The sequence below is a fragment of the Tachypleus tridentatus genome, chromosome 8 (assembly GCF_004210375.1).
Source record: "Tachypleus tridentatus isolate NWPU-2018 chromosome 8, ASM421037v1, whole genome shotgun sequence".
In the NCBI taxonomy this organism is placed as follows: domain Eukaryota; kingdom Metazoa; phylum Arthropoda; class Merostomata; order Xiphosura; family Limulidae; genus Tachypleus; species Tachypleus tridentatus.
The window spans coordinates 88,964,679-88,984,754 of NC_134832.1; the positions used below are offsets into that span (position 1 = coordinate 88,964,679).

The 20,076-nt window shown below is 34.2% G+C and overlaps 1 pseudogene across 1 annotated transcript in view; it reads left to right on the forward strand.

Annotated features, from left to right (window-relative positions):
- The window catches only part of LOC143222891 (protein trachealess-like), a 297,994-nt pseudogene that overhangs the window by 57,069 nt on the left and 220,849 nt on the right, over nucleotides 1-20,076 (forward strand). The gene's annotated exons all lie outside the window — the stretch shown is intronic.

The following is a 20,076-nucleotide window of genomic DNA, read 5'->3' on the forward strand; positions in this document are numbered from 1 at the left end:
TATTTAAGTATATGTTTGTCAAAATATTCATTTCGCTGTAAAATAAACAAGTACGTTTTTATATCCAACAACCAATACACATGTATATAGTTTTAAAACCAAATATATGGCCATAATGGTATCTAACACAAATTTATTATGTTAATTAACGTTTATTTAAATGTATAGTTTTGGGGCATAACCGGTACCACAGATTGCAAGTATGTTTGTGTTGTCCCCCCCTCCCCAAATGTGGGCATTCTGTTTGGAAAAAGAATTTAAATGATTTGTATGATGGTCAAGGGCGATGTAAAAAATCGGAAGATAGTCGACCTTTCGATTTTTTTTAGCGTAATAAAACGCTGTTGATAACTAAAACGAGTTGAATCACGTAGTCCAAAGGAAAGAGTATTAGTGGGAATGAAGAATTACGTTGCTTTGCGCCATAAAAAGCCAAACCAACCAACGTTGTACTGATAAAACAATATGAATATCTGGACTGAACTATGTGCCTAGAAAATAATTTTCGTTTCATTAAAAAGGGCATTACTTAATTTGTGCGTATTTACGTAGCCAATATCTTCACGAAACCATGTGTTTAAAGCTCTTTACATAAACTTCGGGTGTGTTTTTGCCTCGACAACTTCAAAGTTATCCGGAAATTGAATAATTTCGTCATATGCATGATATAGAGGTTTTCGCTATAATTGTAACAATATTTGTCTAATCTACCCATGACTCAAGACAATTTAAATATATCAAACAAATTATGAAAATCATAAATTGAAGCACAGTGCCACTTATTCATGATTTGTATGAGATGATGTGTTGAAATATAACCATAAAACTCTCTGATCTTTTAATTACTCAGAGTCCAGAATTGCTCCTGCCAACTTACAACGCCAGAATCCGGGTTTCGATCCCTGTGATTGACAGAGCACAGATAGTCCATTGTGTAGTTTTGTGCTTAATTACAAACAAACATAGTCAATAAAGATAATTTTATAAACAGATAATATAATAATGTTTGATATACAGCTATACCTCTATTTTAGTAAAACGTAAGGGGCAAAATATTACTGCACTGGTCTCCTAGTGGCACAGCGGTGTGTCTGCAAACTTACAACGCTAGAATCCGGATTTCGATACCCGTGGTTGGCAGAACATAGATAGCTTATTGTGTAATTTTGCGCTTAATTACAAACATACAAAATTACTGTATTGATCGTCCTAACTTGCCACTCATCTGTAGTACTTACTATTTATTATAGCAATGAATATTTTCATTTTAACTACAGGAAATGTACTGGATAATATTTTTAAGTGCATAAAATTATAAATTCATGACATTTTCAGTTAACCTGTTTAATAATTTTTGTAGCAGCACGTTTATCCGTGGCAAACTTAATGTTTTATTTATTGGAATCACTGTAAAACAAAAACATATAACTTTTGCACACCTTACTTTATATGAAATTTTCGATATCTAGATCATGAAGAAGTTAAGTTCAAACAAAGAGAACAGTTGATAGGGATATAATGAAAGGTGATTTTGTCACAGTACTAGTCTTTACTACTATGCCTCTGGTAGTGTGAGAGTGATTTCCTTAGTTTATACAACTGTGTTGCTTTTGTTTCATAATACCAACTCTTTACAGGGTGAGGAACCAAGCAGTCAACATTACAAAATAAACAGGACATATACAGTCCTCATCTTCTATCACCAGTTTCGCACCTTTGTCTATCCACAAGAAAAAAAAACGTAGATCAAGATATGGCCTCTCTGTCAGTAAATTCTCAATTTTCATTCCAGCCATCTCTATCATATATAAGTAAAGACACTAATATATTACACTGACCTTAAAACACCAAAAAACAGTCAGTCTAGTCAAAACTGCTTTATTAATGTAAAACTAACATGGCCGCATTGAAGGATACTAGGAAAACCAAGAAAGCTTTTGTCAATAAACTAAGATTTAGAAGAAATCCATTTGTAAAACTAGTTTACATTACTGTATTTGTGTAGACTCAACCAAAACAGAATACACTCAATCTCTAAAACTAGTTTACATTACTGTATTTGTGTAGACTCAACCAAAACAGAATACACTCAATCCCTATCAGACAGGATACGTACCGAGAAAGTGTTAGAAATGGTTGAAAATATATGGTTTTGATTGATAAATTTGTTCATGTACTATTTTAGCAAAGGCATAATTAATTACAATATTTATATGATTACAGAAAGTAACTGCTTTATTTATCTACCTTGTGTGTACCTGAATTATCATTGACGTCAGAATCGGAAAGTATATTCTCCTCAATTTTGACCCAGTAACACAGTGCCCCTTTGAATAGGGAATATATAATTGTGTATAACTGTTATGAAAAGTCGCTATTTCAGTTTCGAATTCAATGGTTACGATTGATATAGGAAAATAAGATGTTTCAGTCGTTGGTTCCCTCCAGATTCAAACATATTACCCTATCTGTGCTAACTGTCTCTCAGGTGTTCAATCCACACATATCTACCGTATCAAAAGAAATATTTTCATATATGGCTACGTAGTGAGTTATTAAAAGACGAAATCTTACAACTACGAGAATAGAATATTTAAAGGTGCAAGTTTGTATGCATTAGGTGTCATAATAGAATATTTAGGACCACGCTTCAAATTTTTATAATGGTAAAACTGGATACGAGCAGATGAGTTGTGCAGAGGCTAATGTGTTATTTAAACCTGCAGGTCCATTTTTATAAACAATGTCTTTGTTTTTTCTCAATGTCAAACACTAGTTGGATTTCTCTCAACGTTACTCGATACCAGTTCCTGCACCCAACAAGTAGAAAACGTTAAAATATTGAAAATGAGAGCTGTTATTACCTGATGACGCCAACATGCATGCAATAGATGGTGTCCATTAAAACAAGCTGCACTTCTGCATAGCAGTATTTAATGTCCCATGGTAGTCATAACCGTACATTAGCTGTGGGGTACTGATTATTACCAAGCAATCTCAAGTAAGAGTGAAGATGTTGCACCGCTGTAATGAACAAAATTCAGTAGGTTCTGACGACTGCATATTCCAGTTACCTCGTTGGTTATTCATAATTTATGAACGTTAATGTAATTACTTCTGCTCTGTTGCGATGAATCTTTGTTCGGTTCTCCGCTGTGTTATCTCACACAATCTTACAAGTTCATTTAAAAATTGACTTCATTTTATTCTTATCCCGATAGAGACATGTTTTACAATAAAGAGAAATGTGACACAACTTTGTTTTCAGAGGAACAATGGCTGATGTAGCAAAGTGAGTTTTAACGTTTAGTGAGAACATGATTTTACGCATAGTGTCTGTTGTTAACTGTGTTTATTGTTGACAGTTAAGCTCTTACACTCCTTAACAGCCTGTCATGTCAATATTGTTAGCTCTTAACAATACATTTTTATTAGTATTGTTTTATAATAAATGCAATGCATTCTGTGTCTATGGCAACAATGATTTTGTGCTTCACAGTGTACTATGTGTAATCTTTTCATAGTTTAATAACGGATTCTTCATTGAAAACTTTTTAGAACTCACACAGGTCGATTATTGTAGACTTCATAGCGTATTCTATTTCTAGAGTGTTGTGTTTCATATTTTAACAGCGTATTTTCTATTTTCAACGTTTTAAAACAAACAGTATGTTATATTTAATGTCGACCTTTCAGAATTTACAAATATTTATTGTCTATTGTTGATCAGTAAGAACTTATATTTTCTCACAATCGTGTAGAATTTGAACGCATAATTAATCACTATTGTAAATGTAATAAAATAACTCTGGGTTTTCTTTCAAATATTTCTTAAAAACATTATTGCTATAATGTTGGATATTTTAAAGTGATTTTCAAGAAATGTACAGTCAAAGATAAATCGAATATTTTGTTTGCACAGAGCCAGTCATCTAAATGTTTAATGTTTAAAAACCTTATTTTTTCAGTTACTTTTTTCAGTCCAGCCCCAGTATATTTATAAGTATTTTTCATCATACTATTTTAACATTATGCTGTTTTATTACTGTATACTAAGACACCTTTATATAATAATACTTTGATTTGTTTCAGTTTAGGCTGGGGTTTAGAAATAACTATCGAAAACAACACCGAAGATGTATGAAACATTTGACAGTTATTTTCGCGAGTTTCTAGTACGATGTCTTTTTTATGCTGTTATATGTGTTATGTTTTATTTTCGTTACACTATTTTTCTGTTTAGCGTTTACTATATAGACATCACAACCACACTTTTTTATTAGATGAACAATTTAAGGTTGTTTTTCATGAGAGAAGTAGTTACTTTAAGCTTCTGAAAAATGGCCTGCTTCCCTTACAAGATAATTGATTATTAGCACGTCATTTATTTGGAACTCCATGTCGTAAAAGTCAAAGAGACTGATTTGTTGAGTGGCGTTCGGCAGGGAAAGCTCATTCTAGAATCTTCTTTAAAACAAATGTAGAAGTTTGTGCAGCATATAATGTCATGTCTATATATTTTTAGTTTTTTCAGCGCTGACTGGTATTTCAACTCCAAGTATCAATATACTGATTTTACTAATTGCCTTTTGTTAACATAACAACTGATTAGTTTTGTTTTTAAAGTACAAACTATCCCATGGAGACAATTTTTTCTGTAAAATTCGTGTTCCATGAAAACAAAAAAAAGACTAGGAATGGTTACTGATATTTTGTTCAGTTTTGTATCATCAGGTCTAGTGGTTGCTAATCTCAGTTTGTTCAGTTTTGTATCATCAGGTCTTGTGGTTGCTAATTTCAGTTTGTTCAGTTTTGTATCATCAGGTCTTGTGGTTGCTAATCTCAGTTTGTTCAGTTTTGCATCATTAGGTCTTGTGGTTGCTAATCTCAGTTTGTTCAGTTTTGTATCATCAGATCTAGTGGTTGCTAATCTCAGTTTGTTCAGTTTTGTATCATCAGGTCTAGTGGTTGCTAATCTCAGTTTGTTCAGTTTTGTATCATCAGGTCTTGTGGTTGCTAATTTCAGTTTGTTCAGTTTTGTATCATCAGGTCTTGTGGTTGCTAATCTCAGTTTGTTCAGTTTTGCATCATTAGGTCTTGTGGTTGCTAATCTCAGTTTGTTCAGTTTTGTATCATCAGATCTAGTGGTTGCTAATCTCAGTTTGTTCAGTTTTGTATCGTCAGATCTAGTGGTTGCTAATCTCAGTTTGTTCAGTTTTGTATCGTCAGGTCTAGTAGTCGCTAATCTCAACCTTTGGTGAGTCTCAGGTTATTGCAGATAACTTTTAAAAGTGTTCATCTTTCTCTTAGTTCTACTATTTATGTTTTTAATCTTTGAGGCTTAAAGTTGACATAACGTTTTTTTCTTTTTGTAATGCCTCCCAGTAGTACAGCGGTATGTCTCCGGATTTACAACGCTAAAATCAGGGGTTCGATTCCCCTCGGTGGGCTCAGCAGATAGCGCGATGTGGTTTTGCTATAACAAAAACAAACTTTTTGTGATTTTTCTCGGAAAATAATAAAATATTACAATATAATCATGAAAATAATGTTAGAATGAAACATTTAAGAATAGTTTTTAGTAGTCTAAATCACGGATAGAGTTGTGAAGGTGAGTCAATTTTCACTGAAATAAAAAAAAAACGCGAACAAAAACTGCTTTGATTAAAAAGTTGAATTTTTAGAGTTTTATTTTGTATAAACTTGATTTGTGAATCGTGTGATTCATGTAACAGTTCTTTTACTTCTTATATATTCATATTAAAGCGTTTGTTTGTTTTTTATTTTCGCGCAAGGCTATACGAGGGCTATTTACACCAGCCGTCCCTAATTTAACGCTGTGAGACTGGACTCATCACCACCCACCGTCAACTTTCTTTTGTTTTATAAATTCTCCGGTAAAAAAACTTTATGAGCACCCATAATTTGATTATAGCTTAAAAGCTCAAAAAGACATTCTAAATTTGGCCATTCTTACAAGAAAGAACTAATATAGACTTGTTTTAATTTTGTTATCATAATTTCAACTTACTTTAAATTTGTGCAATGAGATGTAAGTGCTCCGTTATACTTTAAATTTGTGCAATGAGATGTAAGTGCTCCGTTATACTTTAAATTTGTGCAATGAGATGTAAGTGCTCCGTTATACTTTAAATTTGTGCAATGAGATGTAACTGCTCCGTTATATTAAAAAGAAACATCAACAACACGTCTGCTAATATGTGATGTTACATACTGCGTTAATCCGGTAATAACACATGGTACCTCAGTGGGAATATCATTCAGTCAGAGAAACCCTATCATGCAATATAAAAACATTTAAATTATAGCTGTTCGTTCTAAAGTAGTTAAACTTTTTAAACAATTGTTTTTCTGTGCAGAATAACACATTTTGTACATAAAAGAAAAACCTATCGTTGAGTTATAGATTTGTATATCAGCCCTTAATTATACGTATATGTGATACTAGTTCATGTGACAGGAGCTGTTCAGAGAAGATTAGAATATGAAGTTCTATAAATCAAAAAAGGGGGACATACGACTACGTTTCACTCTCCTAACTCACCTACATACCAGTTCTGTATGGCACGAGTTGTTCAGAGAGTGCTAGTGTATGGGGTTTTACAAAAATGTAGGACATACTTCTACGTATATCCTTCATTATCTTTATTGGTGTATAGTTTGTTATGCACAATAGAAACTATTCAGAGAGGAATAGTATCGGAAATTATGAAAATTTTGCATTCTCCTACGTATCTATCTCTTAACACCACTGCTGAAAAGGTGACGTATTCTCTTAAGCAGCTCTCTTTTAATACAGAGCTAGTGTGTAAAGTTTCTCTAAAAAAAGAGATATGTTATAACGTACCGTTCTTTTCACTTATTTACATACTATTTTGTATTACAGGAACTGTTGTAAAAGGAACTTGAGGTTTTAGTAAACATGTGGCATACTCCTATGTTCCCTTTCTTTAGGTGTCGTACTGTAAGTATGGAGGTTGATAGATCGCGTCTTATTACTGCAGAATTGTTCTCCACAATTTGGAGTCGTGTGTACGATATAAGAGTGATAGTCAAATCCCATTATTCGATTAGAGTAGCTGAAGAATTGATGATCGGTGCTGTTGACTAGCTGCCTTCCCACTAGTCCAGCGGTTTAAAATTAGGTAGATGGGTGCTGTTGACTAGCTGCTTTCCCACTAGTCCAGCGGTTTAAAATTAGGTAGATGGATGTTGTTGACTAGCTGCCTTTCCACTAGTTTAACAGTTTAAAATTAGATAGAGGGGTGCTGTTGACTAGCTGCCTTCCCACTAGTCCAGCGGTTTAAAATGAAGTACCAATAAAGGTTTTATCCCTTTGAAGCTTTGCTCGAACATATGGAACAAGGAAACAACAGAGTTGTATTCACTCGTCTACAAACTGGTTCTCAATATATAAAAAAAGAGTAACATTTCGTAGGGACCATTTTATCTCTGCAATCGTGTTCAGCAAAGCTACACTTATAAGCGATAATCTATGTTGGTAAACAACACACACACACATATATATATTTTGAAGTTAATTTAATTTACGAAACCCGAAATACATCAGATGGTAATCAAAATTAATAATAGTTAAAAATCCCAAAAAGTGCAAAATGGTAAGTGAAACTAATATATGAAACCCTAAGATTCTTCAGTGAAAACTGAAACTAATACGTGAAAGTCCAAAACAATAAAATGATAACCCCAAAAAAAAAACACACAAAAGTCCAAACCAGTACAATGCTAACCGAAACTAATATATGAAAGTCCAAACAAATACAATTACAAGACTAATACATGAAATTCCAAACCAGTAATATGAAAAACAAAACAAAAATAACACACTGGACTGTAGTGTTAGGAGGTACTTTTTAGAAATATTTTCTGGAAATATTTAGGTTTGCAACGTCTCAGATTTCAATTATTCAGTTTTTAGACGTTGGTTGAAGCATAGCTTAAGCGCTGCAACATACCAATCTGTAAAGTATTCGAATTCGACCAAACATGCTCGCCCTTTCAGCCATAGAAGGGTTATAATGTGACGGTCAATACCACAATTCGTTGGTAAAAGAGTAGCCCAAGAGTTGGCGGTGGGTGATGATGACTAGCTGCCTTTCCTCTAGTTTTACACTGCTAAATTAGAGACGACTAGCGTGTAGTTTTGCGCGAAATTTAAAACTAACCAAAACCATATGAAAACAGACATAAATCTAATTTTATACTTTAATCTTTTGACAAAATTAAAAAATCTCATTTCGTTTTCTTTACAGCCACGAAAAATTGGATAAACATTACAAGGAGTATTTTGAGCTAGAAATTCTTTACCACAAAATTCTTTTTCTTGCTACAGTAAAGACCTCTCTTTCGTAATATGTATGAGTACTTGTATATATACGGATACATTTGAGTACATTGTGTTTGAATGATATATGAGTAACGGAGTTCCTTTGGAATTTATTAAAATATTTTCTAAAAAAAAATTGGGTTATCTCTAGAACGAAGACTGTAATCGGAGAGCACTTGAGCACTTTAATCTTGCTCGATATAATTTGATACAGCTCAGTCAAGTCTCTCCTTCCAGAAAGTGCATCATATACTATCAGTAGGGCAGGGTGTTTATGTTTGAATTCTTGATAACTTGTGGAGCTAGTGGATGTGTCTGTATCCATAAGACTATCATACTGTCATCTATAGGAAATAGGCAGAACATGAATATGTGAATCATTGATTTGTTTATACCTAAACACAGCTTTCATTTCCATATTATTCCTGATTATTTTATATAATATTTTATCATATAGTTTCCCAAGGTTTAAAGTACCTCTGTTGTTCTGTTAATTGATGAAGTTAAAAACAGAATAACAATGAATAAGCTGTAAGCTAAGACAACGAAACGTTATTGGAGTGGAATAGTGTTCATATGTCTTTTATATGGCAAAAAATCTAAGATCACGAATAATAAAAATTTCATAATGTGCAGTACGTTACGTGTTGTAATCACAAACGTTAGAAGTATTCTGATAGGGTGGTAATTCTCTCTTTAATAAATATAGCATTATTGTCACTCCTACTTCTTCTACATCCAATACTTAATGTCCATTTTTCACATCTAATTCTATATCCAATAGTTACTGTTCAGCCTCCACATCTACCTCCTCTTGGCTCTATATCTAATATTTATTGTTATGTATGTGTAATACTGCTATTTCAATTTAGGGTATATTGCATATCTTATTATTTCTTCTATCCTTATTTTGTTTGCAAAAAAATAAAAAGCTGTTCTCCAGCTTATACTTCCTCAAAAAGAAAGAAATGGGTACAGGAGTAAAGTGTTGAAAAAACGTCTCTTCTGTCATTTTTTTCTTTTTTTTACTGATGTCGTACGTTGAACAAACATTTCTCTTGCTCTACCCTTTCTTCCAAATACAATCTACTCCATACATTTCTTTCCTTCCTTCTTTACTATGTTTCGGATAAACACATATTCAATGAATTATTCATTTTTTACAATGTTTTTTATAAACAAGTGTTTTTCCTTTTTAAAGTATTTGACGCAAAATAAATGTTTCTTTCTTCTTATTTACCTCTTCTGTCATGCTATAGGTGTTAGATAAACGCGTCTCCGTTTTTTTAAACCCATTGTTAAATGCATTGTGAGCCATAAAGATGCATTTCTTCTAAATATTAATTGTTGAACAAAAGTGTTTTCTTTATTCCTGTCGACTCGTAAACCGAATGTCGCAGGTTCGAATCCCCGTCACACCAAACATGCTCTTCCTTTCAGCCGTGAGGGCGTTATAATGGGACAGTCAATCCCACTATTCGTTGGTAAAAGAGTAGCTCAAGAGTTGGCAGTGATGCCTAGCTGCCTTCCCTTTAGTCTTACACTGCTAAATTAGGAACGGCTAGCGTAACTAGCCCTCATGTAGCTTTGTGCGAAATTCAAAAAATTCCTTTTTATAGTCTTACAAATATTTTGTTTCAGCAAAACACGTATTCCTTTTATTTTAACCTTCTTTCAAATATTGTGTTGAATATAAGTATTCTTCCTTCTTCCAAATACTGCATGTAGAATAAACATATGTTTCTTGGTGTCTTTTACTCTTTATCAAATACTATGATGGATAAAGGCGGCTTCCTTCCTTTTTTTTAACCCTTCTTTAAAATAGGATGCTTGTTACACATATATCTACGTTCTTCTTCATTGTTTCTTCTAAGTATTTTCCATTGGATAAATATGTCTTCCTTTTCTTTTTCCGAATATTATGTATTAAATAAACGTGATTTCCTTCTCCTTTATCTTCGTTTCTCACTATAACGTGTTTGATATCCGTGTCTCTTCTTTTACCTATTTCTTCCCTTATTTTGAAGCGATAGACTAGAGGGAAAACAGCTAGTCAATATTAGTAATTGTCAGTCCTTGTGTTGTTCCTGTCGGACCGAGTAGTGTGATTTGACAGTCATTCTCATATTCTTCCCACGATTCCAAAGGGTGGACGCGATTTATTACTTTTTTAGCATCAAAGGGATACGAACCTTATCTCCACAGTCCAGCATGCTAACCATCGAGCCGCACTTGACCCTTCACATATTGAAGTCCGTAAATACCTACAATTAAAAAATTGTACAATGCTGGAAAAAAAAGGTAAGGTAGTATACAATATCCACAATAATGTTATAACGTTGAAATCATGTCATTTATATTGTTTCATTGAATACGTGTAATAGTATTATGAGCCAGCTGTTTTTATTTACTTTTACTAAGGCTCACTTCATTTACTGGTACCTAACATGATTGTCCTTTCTTTCGTACTGACGTTATAATGTTATGGTTATTCCAACTATTCATCGGTAAAGAGTACCCGAAGAGTTGGCGGTGGTTGATATTGACTGATGACCTTCCATCTACTCTACCATTTCAAAATTTGAGACGGCTAACGCAGATTGACCTCGAGTAGCTTTGCACGAAATTCAACCGATAAACAAATATATGTTAGCTGAATAATAAATACAATGTCCTCTAAAAAAATAAAATGATGTCAGCTCTGTTGTATGTAAAATGATGTCAGTTGTGCTGTATGTAAAATGATGTCAGTTCTGTTGTACGAGAAATAAAGTAACAAAATGAACATTGAAAAGCTTTCCTACTTGCTGGGAATGAAAAGGAGATACGATTTTTAAACTGACTCAACATATTGTTTTCAAAGTATTATGGTTAATTTGTGTTATGTAGCGCGGTCAATCCCACTATTCGTTGGTAAAAGAGTAGCTCAAGAGTTGGCGATGGATGGAGATGAATAGTTGGTTTCCCTCTAATCTTACACTGCTAAATTAGGGACGGCTAGCGTAGATAGCCTTCGTGTAGCTTTGCGTAAAATTCCGAAAACAAACAAGCTGTGTAGCGACCCAAGAGTTCGGTTTCTTCAGTATTTGAATATGTGTCTCTGGCTTTCGTTGGTGCAGCCAGGACGGTTCAGTTAAATAGTAGGTTGTTCAAGCTGGTATTTTGTGATCGACTGTTAGCCTACGAGATCATAGGAGTAAGAGACTCAAAAGAGGGACAGGAACATGTAATGAACTGAAGCCCCGCCTCCTTGCGTTTAGTCCCAGACTAAAAGTTGCTTACTAGGAGTAGAAGACCTGATGTAACAAGGTTATCGAACTTAACCAGTTTATAGAAAGCCTAATTATAAAGCATTCATTAATGTCACAAAGGTCAAGTAACTATATAACTTCTTTCGACGAGTTGCATGCGTTATTAGTGGGTTTCACCTTCTGCGCTCAGTTTAGCCATTCGCAAGTTATAATTTCGTGCTTTCGAGCTTTGGGCAATTTTTATATATTGCTAGTGGTTTCTCACCCCTATATGTATGCTCATTCGTCCGCGGGTGTTTTTTCCTTACTGTTCAATAGCATACTTATATAGGGGTGAATACCATTAAAAGTTGACTTCAATTACGTAATTTTAAGATACTGGATGTTCACGTGTATGAATCGCGTCAGTTATCATCCTGTTGATGGTATCAACCTGACTTTAATTGTAATCGAAATATCAAACTTGATGTCAATGTTTTAAAAAATCGCTAACACTCCCATCCAACAACCTATTTCCCTCCCTTTTCCTACCACATGCAACTCCTACGAGAACAAATTAAAGGGTAGTGACAGAATAAAACAACAATAAAAAAACTACTCCGCTGCTAGGTGTTTGTACAATCACAACTGAAATCTAGTACCTTCACTCTTCGTGGGATCTACTATTACAGCTATTTCTAAAGAAACAACAACAAACAAACGAAAAATACTCCAACAAAATCTTCACAAACTGTACTCATAGAGTTTCATATGATAAATTAGATTTACGTAACGACCTCGTTGAAGAAAACATAACGATTTTTTTTATCGAGCTCAGGGGGGCATCTCCTCCTGACAAACACAGCTCTCCTTTCACAACCAACATCCTCGGAATAAAAGTTTACCATACAAATAACGACTGGAAAGATATGGGCTTAATTTCCATTTTGTATTCAGAATGTTTCAAAGCAAATGCAAGAAACGTATACATACATGTTTAATAACCAGAACATGTAACAGCGAGAAGTTCGAAACATGTACGTGAGTGATAACAAACTTGTGCGCTAATCCCTATAACATAGGAGACTAATACTTTAAACAAGTACAAGGGTGTTACTTTTGTGTATTATCACTCAGTATACCGAAGTTAAAGATTTGAACTATGGCTTGGTCTCTAACTTTTGCCTTAGCAATCAAATCTGTATTTCATTTATAAAGTAGCTAAGAAACACCTGAAAATGGTGGGTTTTTATTAAAATTAATGCTATAAATAGGCACGTGGACTGACCCCTTTCACTGTTTTAGACCGTAAAGAACAAACCTTTTGTCTGATGTAAAGGTATCCTCGCGCTATGAGAGGCACTCAACGTCATTGTTTAGAGTCGAGTGGTTAAACGTATTTTAATTACAATATCATCATTCTGCTGAGACTGTGAGAGTGAAGTGGTAGCAAATGGTTGCATTTTCAGTTAAACTCGTTCTTTGAGAGGTTAACCCGAGTTTCTCTGACAAATTCAGTTATAAATGATTTATTCAGTACTTTGAAACAACGTGTGACACCATACAAACAGACAGATGGAAAACTTTGTATTTATACAGGCCTGAAACGTGCGCTAAAATACTCAAAATAAAGAGAGTAAAAGTTTAAAATATATCTCGGCATAGACTTAACACCTTTAACTTTGTAGTGATTGTCGTTCCATAGAAGTTAAAAATACTTCCCGTCTTTTCTTTTTCATGTGGACTGAACCAGACGAGACATTGTTTGTTTGTTTGTTTCTGAATTTCGCGCCAAGCTACTCGAGGGTTATCTGCGCTAGCCGTCCCTAATTCAGTAGCAGACGAGACATAATAAACTACCGTATTATACGTTATTTTTGTTACTTAGAGTGAAGTGTCGTGTAATATATTGGCAATGCTTCACCTTATCTATTAAGATACTGTATTATATGTAACTTTGTTATTCCAATTGAAATATCTGTATAGTGTACTGGCAACGCTTTATCTTATCTGTTAAGTACTGTATCATACACATCTTTGTTGTTTAGAATGAAACATCTGTGTGATACGTTGCTTCTTAAACTATTGGATTATTTGTGTCTTTGTTACTTAGAATGAAATACTTGTCTGGTTTATTGGTAAAGCCTGCTGTTGATCGAAACAGTAAAACTGAAATTGTACTTTATTTTAGGCTTAAGACATTTATTGTTTTGTTTAATACGGTGTTTCACGTCTCTATATACCTGTAGGTTCAGTATTATATCAACTTAAGAGTGTGAATTTTTTCTATTGTAAGTGCGTCTATGTATATCTTTGTGTGTGTTACACACACATCTATCTGCTTAAAGCTCTTACTACATTGCAACCCCCCCTTATCCAGTTTGGCAAGTTTAAAAACCAGACCCCTTACTTCACTCTGCGACTCTCCTTGGTAACCCCTGCCTGTTCTTTGTGTAAGTTTTTTTATTATTATCGTGATCAGTTGCTAGTATGAACTGTGTACTGGGACACCTAGTTTGCTGGGGTCAACGCCAGTTAAACTCAGCTAGTTCCAAACTGAGGGTTGCAGAATTTCTTTTAATATCTACTGACCCGACAGTGTTCCTTGATGTTGCCTTACAGCTTTCATCTTTTGTTACATGTAAACAGGTAAAAAGGCTTGTAAGCTGTTACATCCTGATATAAATTCATTAAATTTACTATATACAAAAGCGTAATAAAATGCTGTTCCAAAAAATTTACTTACTTAGTACTCGTTTATAGATGTGTATAGATACTCAAATATTTGGTTACGTATTTCCCTGTATTCCAAGAAAGGAGAATCATTGTTGATTTTTGAGGAGAAACATTATTATATTTCTATAAAAAAGCGTAAACCTTTAAGTTTCTCGTAAAAACTTGATAATTTTGTATGTTCAAAACTAAAAGCTGTTTGTATCAATTTAAGTTGTCGTATTTTCTGAAAAATCCACTGTTCACTGAAAGTAAAATTTTAAAGCACCGTATGTAGTTATTTCTGTATATAATCGTGTTCACGAGCACAAACAGCCCATTGTTTACCTTTGTGCTTAATTCCAAAAAATCAATCAGTCGTCTTCAGTCCCGTAAGGATAAAGACAATATCTAAAGTGTAAAACATTAGACAGTCGTGTCAAGTTTTATTAGTTAACATGGTTAGTCAAACAGGGTTATAAAAACTCTGATCAGTTTAGTTAAGTTGAAGTGTCACGTCAATATTATCAGGATACCAACGATATTACTCAGGACCGTTAGTGACATTGCCCGGTTTAGGCACTCGACTCGTAATCCGAGAGTTGCGGGTTTGAATCCTCATCACACCAAACATGCTCTCCCTTTCAGTCATGGGGGCGTTATGATGTGACGGTTAATCCCACTATTTGTTGGTAAAAAAGTGGCCCAAGAGCTGGCGGTGGGTAGTGATGACTAGCTGCCTTTCCTCTAGTCTTACACTGCTAAATTAGGGACGGCTAGCACAGATAGCTCTCATGTACCAAACCGTTAGTGTCATAGGGTTATAAGAACGTTAATCAGTTCAGTTACGTTGGTGTGCCACGACAATATTATAAAGATACAGATGATATTAGTTAAGATGGTTAGTTATAAGAATGCCAATCAGTTCGGTTAAGTTTGTATACGATGTCAATATTATAAGGATTTTAAATATATTAGTTAATACGGTTAACCACATGGGTTTATAAGATTAAACATATTAGTTCATACGATTAATCACATGGGTTTATAAGATTAAACATATTAGTTAATACGGTTAATCACATGGGTTTATAAGAATAAACATATTAGTTAATACGGTTAAGCACATGGGTTTATAAGAATAAACATATTAGTTAATACGGTTAATCACATGGGTTTATAAGATTATTAATTAGTTTAGTTGAATTGATTTGTCTCGTCGATATTACAAAGATTTCTAACATTTTAGTTAAAATCGGTAGTCGCATAGGGTTATAAGAATGCTAATCAACATAGTTAAATTTGCTAGTCATGTTTTAGCAAACATGAAAACCGACCTTACGAGATAATAAGTTGTGTTTAATTAATTTGAGATAACACTTAGATTAACTGTTGCAGTTAGTGTGGTCTGACACGTTAAGATTATAAAGATATTTAAGAGTATTGTTGAAATCATGGTAACCCATGCCGAGGTGACAAAGGTCTTCAATAATTCAGTGGACCATGTCAGCCATGTTGGTAGACAAGTGTATCTACATTTTCACTTTCGTTCTTATTCAACTAATTTCGTATTATTATTATTTTTTATTTTAATTCATAAGAAGAACAAAATCGCCGCTTCTTGTTCACCGCATTATCTACGTAATATAAGTTTTAGTCAGTTTGTACCACTGGTTAGCACGTGAAAGAAAGTCCTTAATTGAGCAGGAGAATAGATCTCCTAATGAGAAAAACTGTCTTTTGTAAACTTTGTTAACCTCTGAACTCAGTTTACAAAGGACAGGAGATCTGAATTATATGTCTGTATGAGAGAAACATATATTCGACTATGTAGGGTTTGTATCCGCCATCTGGATACCTCGAGGGAACAAAATTTAAAATATTCCCATTACCTTGCGGTTGACGTTAATTAAAAAGCGCTTGTAACATGGAAGTTTGTAAAATTAATGGAAGCATTATATTCCGACCTTTTAAACATGTAAATATCGTTCAAGTATCTCCATTGAGAATCACCAGTGGTAGCGAGCTCAAGGATAAATAGGCTATATTCACTGTTCATATTTCTTTATGTCCGAGGAATATTTATTCAGAGGAAGAATATGTAAATATGATCTGAGTCTGTGGAACCGCAACACGCTTTACGTTTGGCATCATTCGAAAACATTCTCCTTTATGTACCCTGCCACCCACAGTTACGGAACCTATAGTTTCGGTGGGCTTAGGAGTTTAATTAATCACATTATCTTTGAAGCTCATCAGGCTATCAGGACTGTATTCACGAAGTTTTCTTTTCTTGTTTATTTGAAATCAAAACGTATTTTTAGAAGACAAGCCATTCACTGACTTCAGAATGGTGTAAGACTCAATAAGTGGAGAGGGCCAGCCACTTTTTAAATGACATATTAAGTAAATATTTACGTAATTTATTGTTGTTGTTTTTTCAGTTATTTATTTCGAAGAATCAACAACTAATCTCTATTTGTCTTCGTTTGATAGGTAAGAAACTCATCAGTAAAGTTTACAAAATTCACAAAATATGACTCATTTTATTTCTCTGGCTATTTTGCAATATCTAAAATATTTCCCTGAGCTCGAGTAAAAGTGATGATCATAAAATGCTATTGTTTGTTTGAATTTCGCACAAAGCTACTCGAGGGCTATCTGTGTTAGCCGTCCCTAATTTAACAGTGTAAGACTAGAGGGAAGGCAGCTAGTCATCACCACCCACCGTCAGCTCTTGGGCTACTCTTTTACCAACGAATAGTGGGATTAACGGTCACATTATAACGCCCCACGGCTGAAAAGGCGAGCATGTTTGGCGCGACGGGGATGCCTGCGACCCTCGGATTTTGAGTCGAACGCCTTAACACGCTTGGCGATGCCGGGCCAAATGCTATTGTAATATTATATAAAATTATATGTGGCCTGGTGGTTAAGTGCTCGACTCGCAATCTGAGGGTCGTGGGTTCGAATCCCCGTCACGCCAAACATGCTCGTCCTTTTAGCCGAAAGAGCGTTGTAATGTTAGAAAAAGAGTAGCCCAAGAGTTGGCGGTGGGTAGTGATGACTAGTTGCCTTCCTTCTAGTCTTACACTACTAAATTAGGGACGGCTAGCGCAGATAGCCCTCATGTCTTTGCGCGAAATTCAAAACAAGCAAATAAAATTACACACACCCTAGTTATTGGAACGAAAAACAGGTTAAGTAATTGAAGAGATCACGAAATTGGATTAACCTAATTGTATAGCTAGTTTTAATTCCGTCTTATTTCTATGCTAACTTTTATTAGTTATTTCACAGTAAATTAAATAGAGTCGTTGAAACCTTGAAGCTACCGAATGCCACAACGTTCACTGGTCTACAAGACTGCAGTGTCGTTAATAACTTTTGAGTTTCTTAAAATATAGTAGCGGAAGAATCAGCTAGCCTGGCATGGGCACGTGGCTTCAATTCCCACCAAACTTTTTGCCCTTTCCGGCGGGGGGGTGTGCTTTATAACGTGACGGTCGATCTGACTATTAGTTGCTGTTGAAAGAGTAACCCAAAAGTAACGTCTATTTCAACTTAATTGTAAAATATACTAATATTGGTTATCAATGGAAGTTGAACATGAGTTTTGGAGTTATAAATGGAATTATGATACATACTCTCAATTCTATAGATGAATAATAAAATCTCAGATATTAAATTACGTTAAACATTTTATCGGTTTTGAAGAAATTTTTAAAAATGAAATTTGCCCTCATGTATAGAGGGGAAATGTTATAATTTTTTCTTTGTTAAAATAGAACTATATAAAGTACCCTCGAATTGTAAACATTTACTGATATATATATGTATATATAGCGGTTAGAAAACATTGTTATCAAACAGAATATAAAGCCCACCTTAGAGAGAGTAGTAAATCATATTTCAAATATGTCTGAGCGACAGTTATTCTGGCGTAATATATTGGTCGAATAGTAAGGCCCAGCATGGCCATATTATAACCAGAAAAACTTCATTATAGATTGCTATTCCACCAGCTTGGTTTGGTTTGTTTTGAATTTCGCGCAAAGCTACTCGAAGGTTATCTGCACTAGCCAACCCTAATTTAGCAGTGTAAGACTAGAGGGAACGCAACTAGTCATCACCACCCATCGCCAACTCTTGGGCTACTCTTTTACCAACGAATAGTGCGATTAACCGTCACATTATAATCCTTCCTACAGCTGAGAGGGCGAGCTTGTTTGCTGTGACAGGAATTTGAACCCGCGACCCTCATATAACGAGTCGAGTGCTTTAACCACCTGGCCATGCCGGGCCTGTGTTGTTATTTTGAACAACGCACGGATACATTGATTGTGATATAATGAAGAAAGTGTATGGAGAAAATAAACAGTAGCGAGAATAAAATGTAAAAAGAAATGGATAAGAATCTGTAAATAACAATAAATAATAAAGAACAAAGAGCAATAAAAAGTTATTGAAGAAAAATATAAAAGAGAATAAGATACAGTTACTATGAAGGGGGAAGTGCGTACAACATGGAACTCAAAATATAATTTGTGTTTGTAAATTGCCATGAGTAAGTGAAGGTTTTAATACACAAAAACAAACTAAACTAGGGTTAAAATAAAATTAGCTTCATATTGAATTACAAAATAACAAACTCAATAAGCAGTGCGCGTTGGAAAATAGGTCTTCATTCTTCAGGAATGAATTGGAAAAACAGAGGTAGGAAATAAATATCGTAAGTCATGAAAGCGAATATTTAGTACAAACGAATGATAAGAAAAATACACATATATTACGATTTATATCACTCTTATCCGCCTACTTGACTCTGAACAATGTTACTAGTTTCTTATGCCATAATACTATCCTACCTGTTTTTAAAAAGTGACCCAAATACCTTTTAGTCATTGCAAAAATGGTTCTTAATAAAATATCCATAAGTTATCTAATATTTGACTGTGGAATTTATCATTTGTGACAATTTTATTGTAAAGGGCAAATAAGTGAAGTTATAACGTTTTGTAAAAATGCTTATAAATGTGTTGATAGTTCAGCACTACAATCACCTAGTCTTTGTACTTAAATTTTAACAGATTCTTAATGTAGGCTATCATGTTATTGTGATTTTTCCTAATATCCTAATATCTTACTTTTACCATTGGCAAATAATTAAAGATGTTGTACATAATCACTCAACTGGAATTTTAATTCAGGACTTCGGCTTGAGATAAAACATTTGGCCATTTTGAAAATTACCAAAAGAGAGTCGACCGTTACCGACAAAGGGAATGTTACAAATAGAAAGTTGCTAATATGTGTGTGTGTGTTAACCAATGTGAAATATTTTGCTGATACGCTATTGCGTCCCTCGCTGGTATAGTGGTAAGACTTTGGATTTACAATGTTAAAATCAGGGGTTCGATTCCCCTCGGTGGACTCAGCAGACAACCCAATGTGGCTTTGTTATAAGAAAACTGACACTGATACGCAATTGCGACGATTTTAGCTAAATAATTTAAACTGTGATTAGCCTGATGACATACTTAGTAGATATTCAATAGTCTAAAAAATTATCACTAGAACAAATATTACTTGAAGGACTTCTATTATTGCCTGAAAGAAGAACCTTATTATATTATTGATTGTTTATATGCTTAAGAATAAATCGCAACGGCTGGTGAGGATTGTTGTTTTTCTGAAACACAAACAAACGTAATAAATTATGTTATATAAATGAGTATGTAAACCAGTGATATTGTCCACACTTAT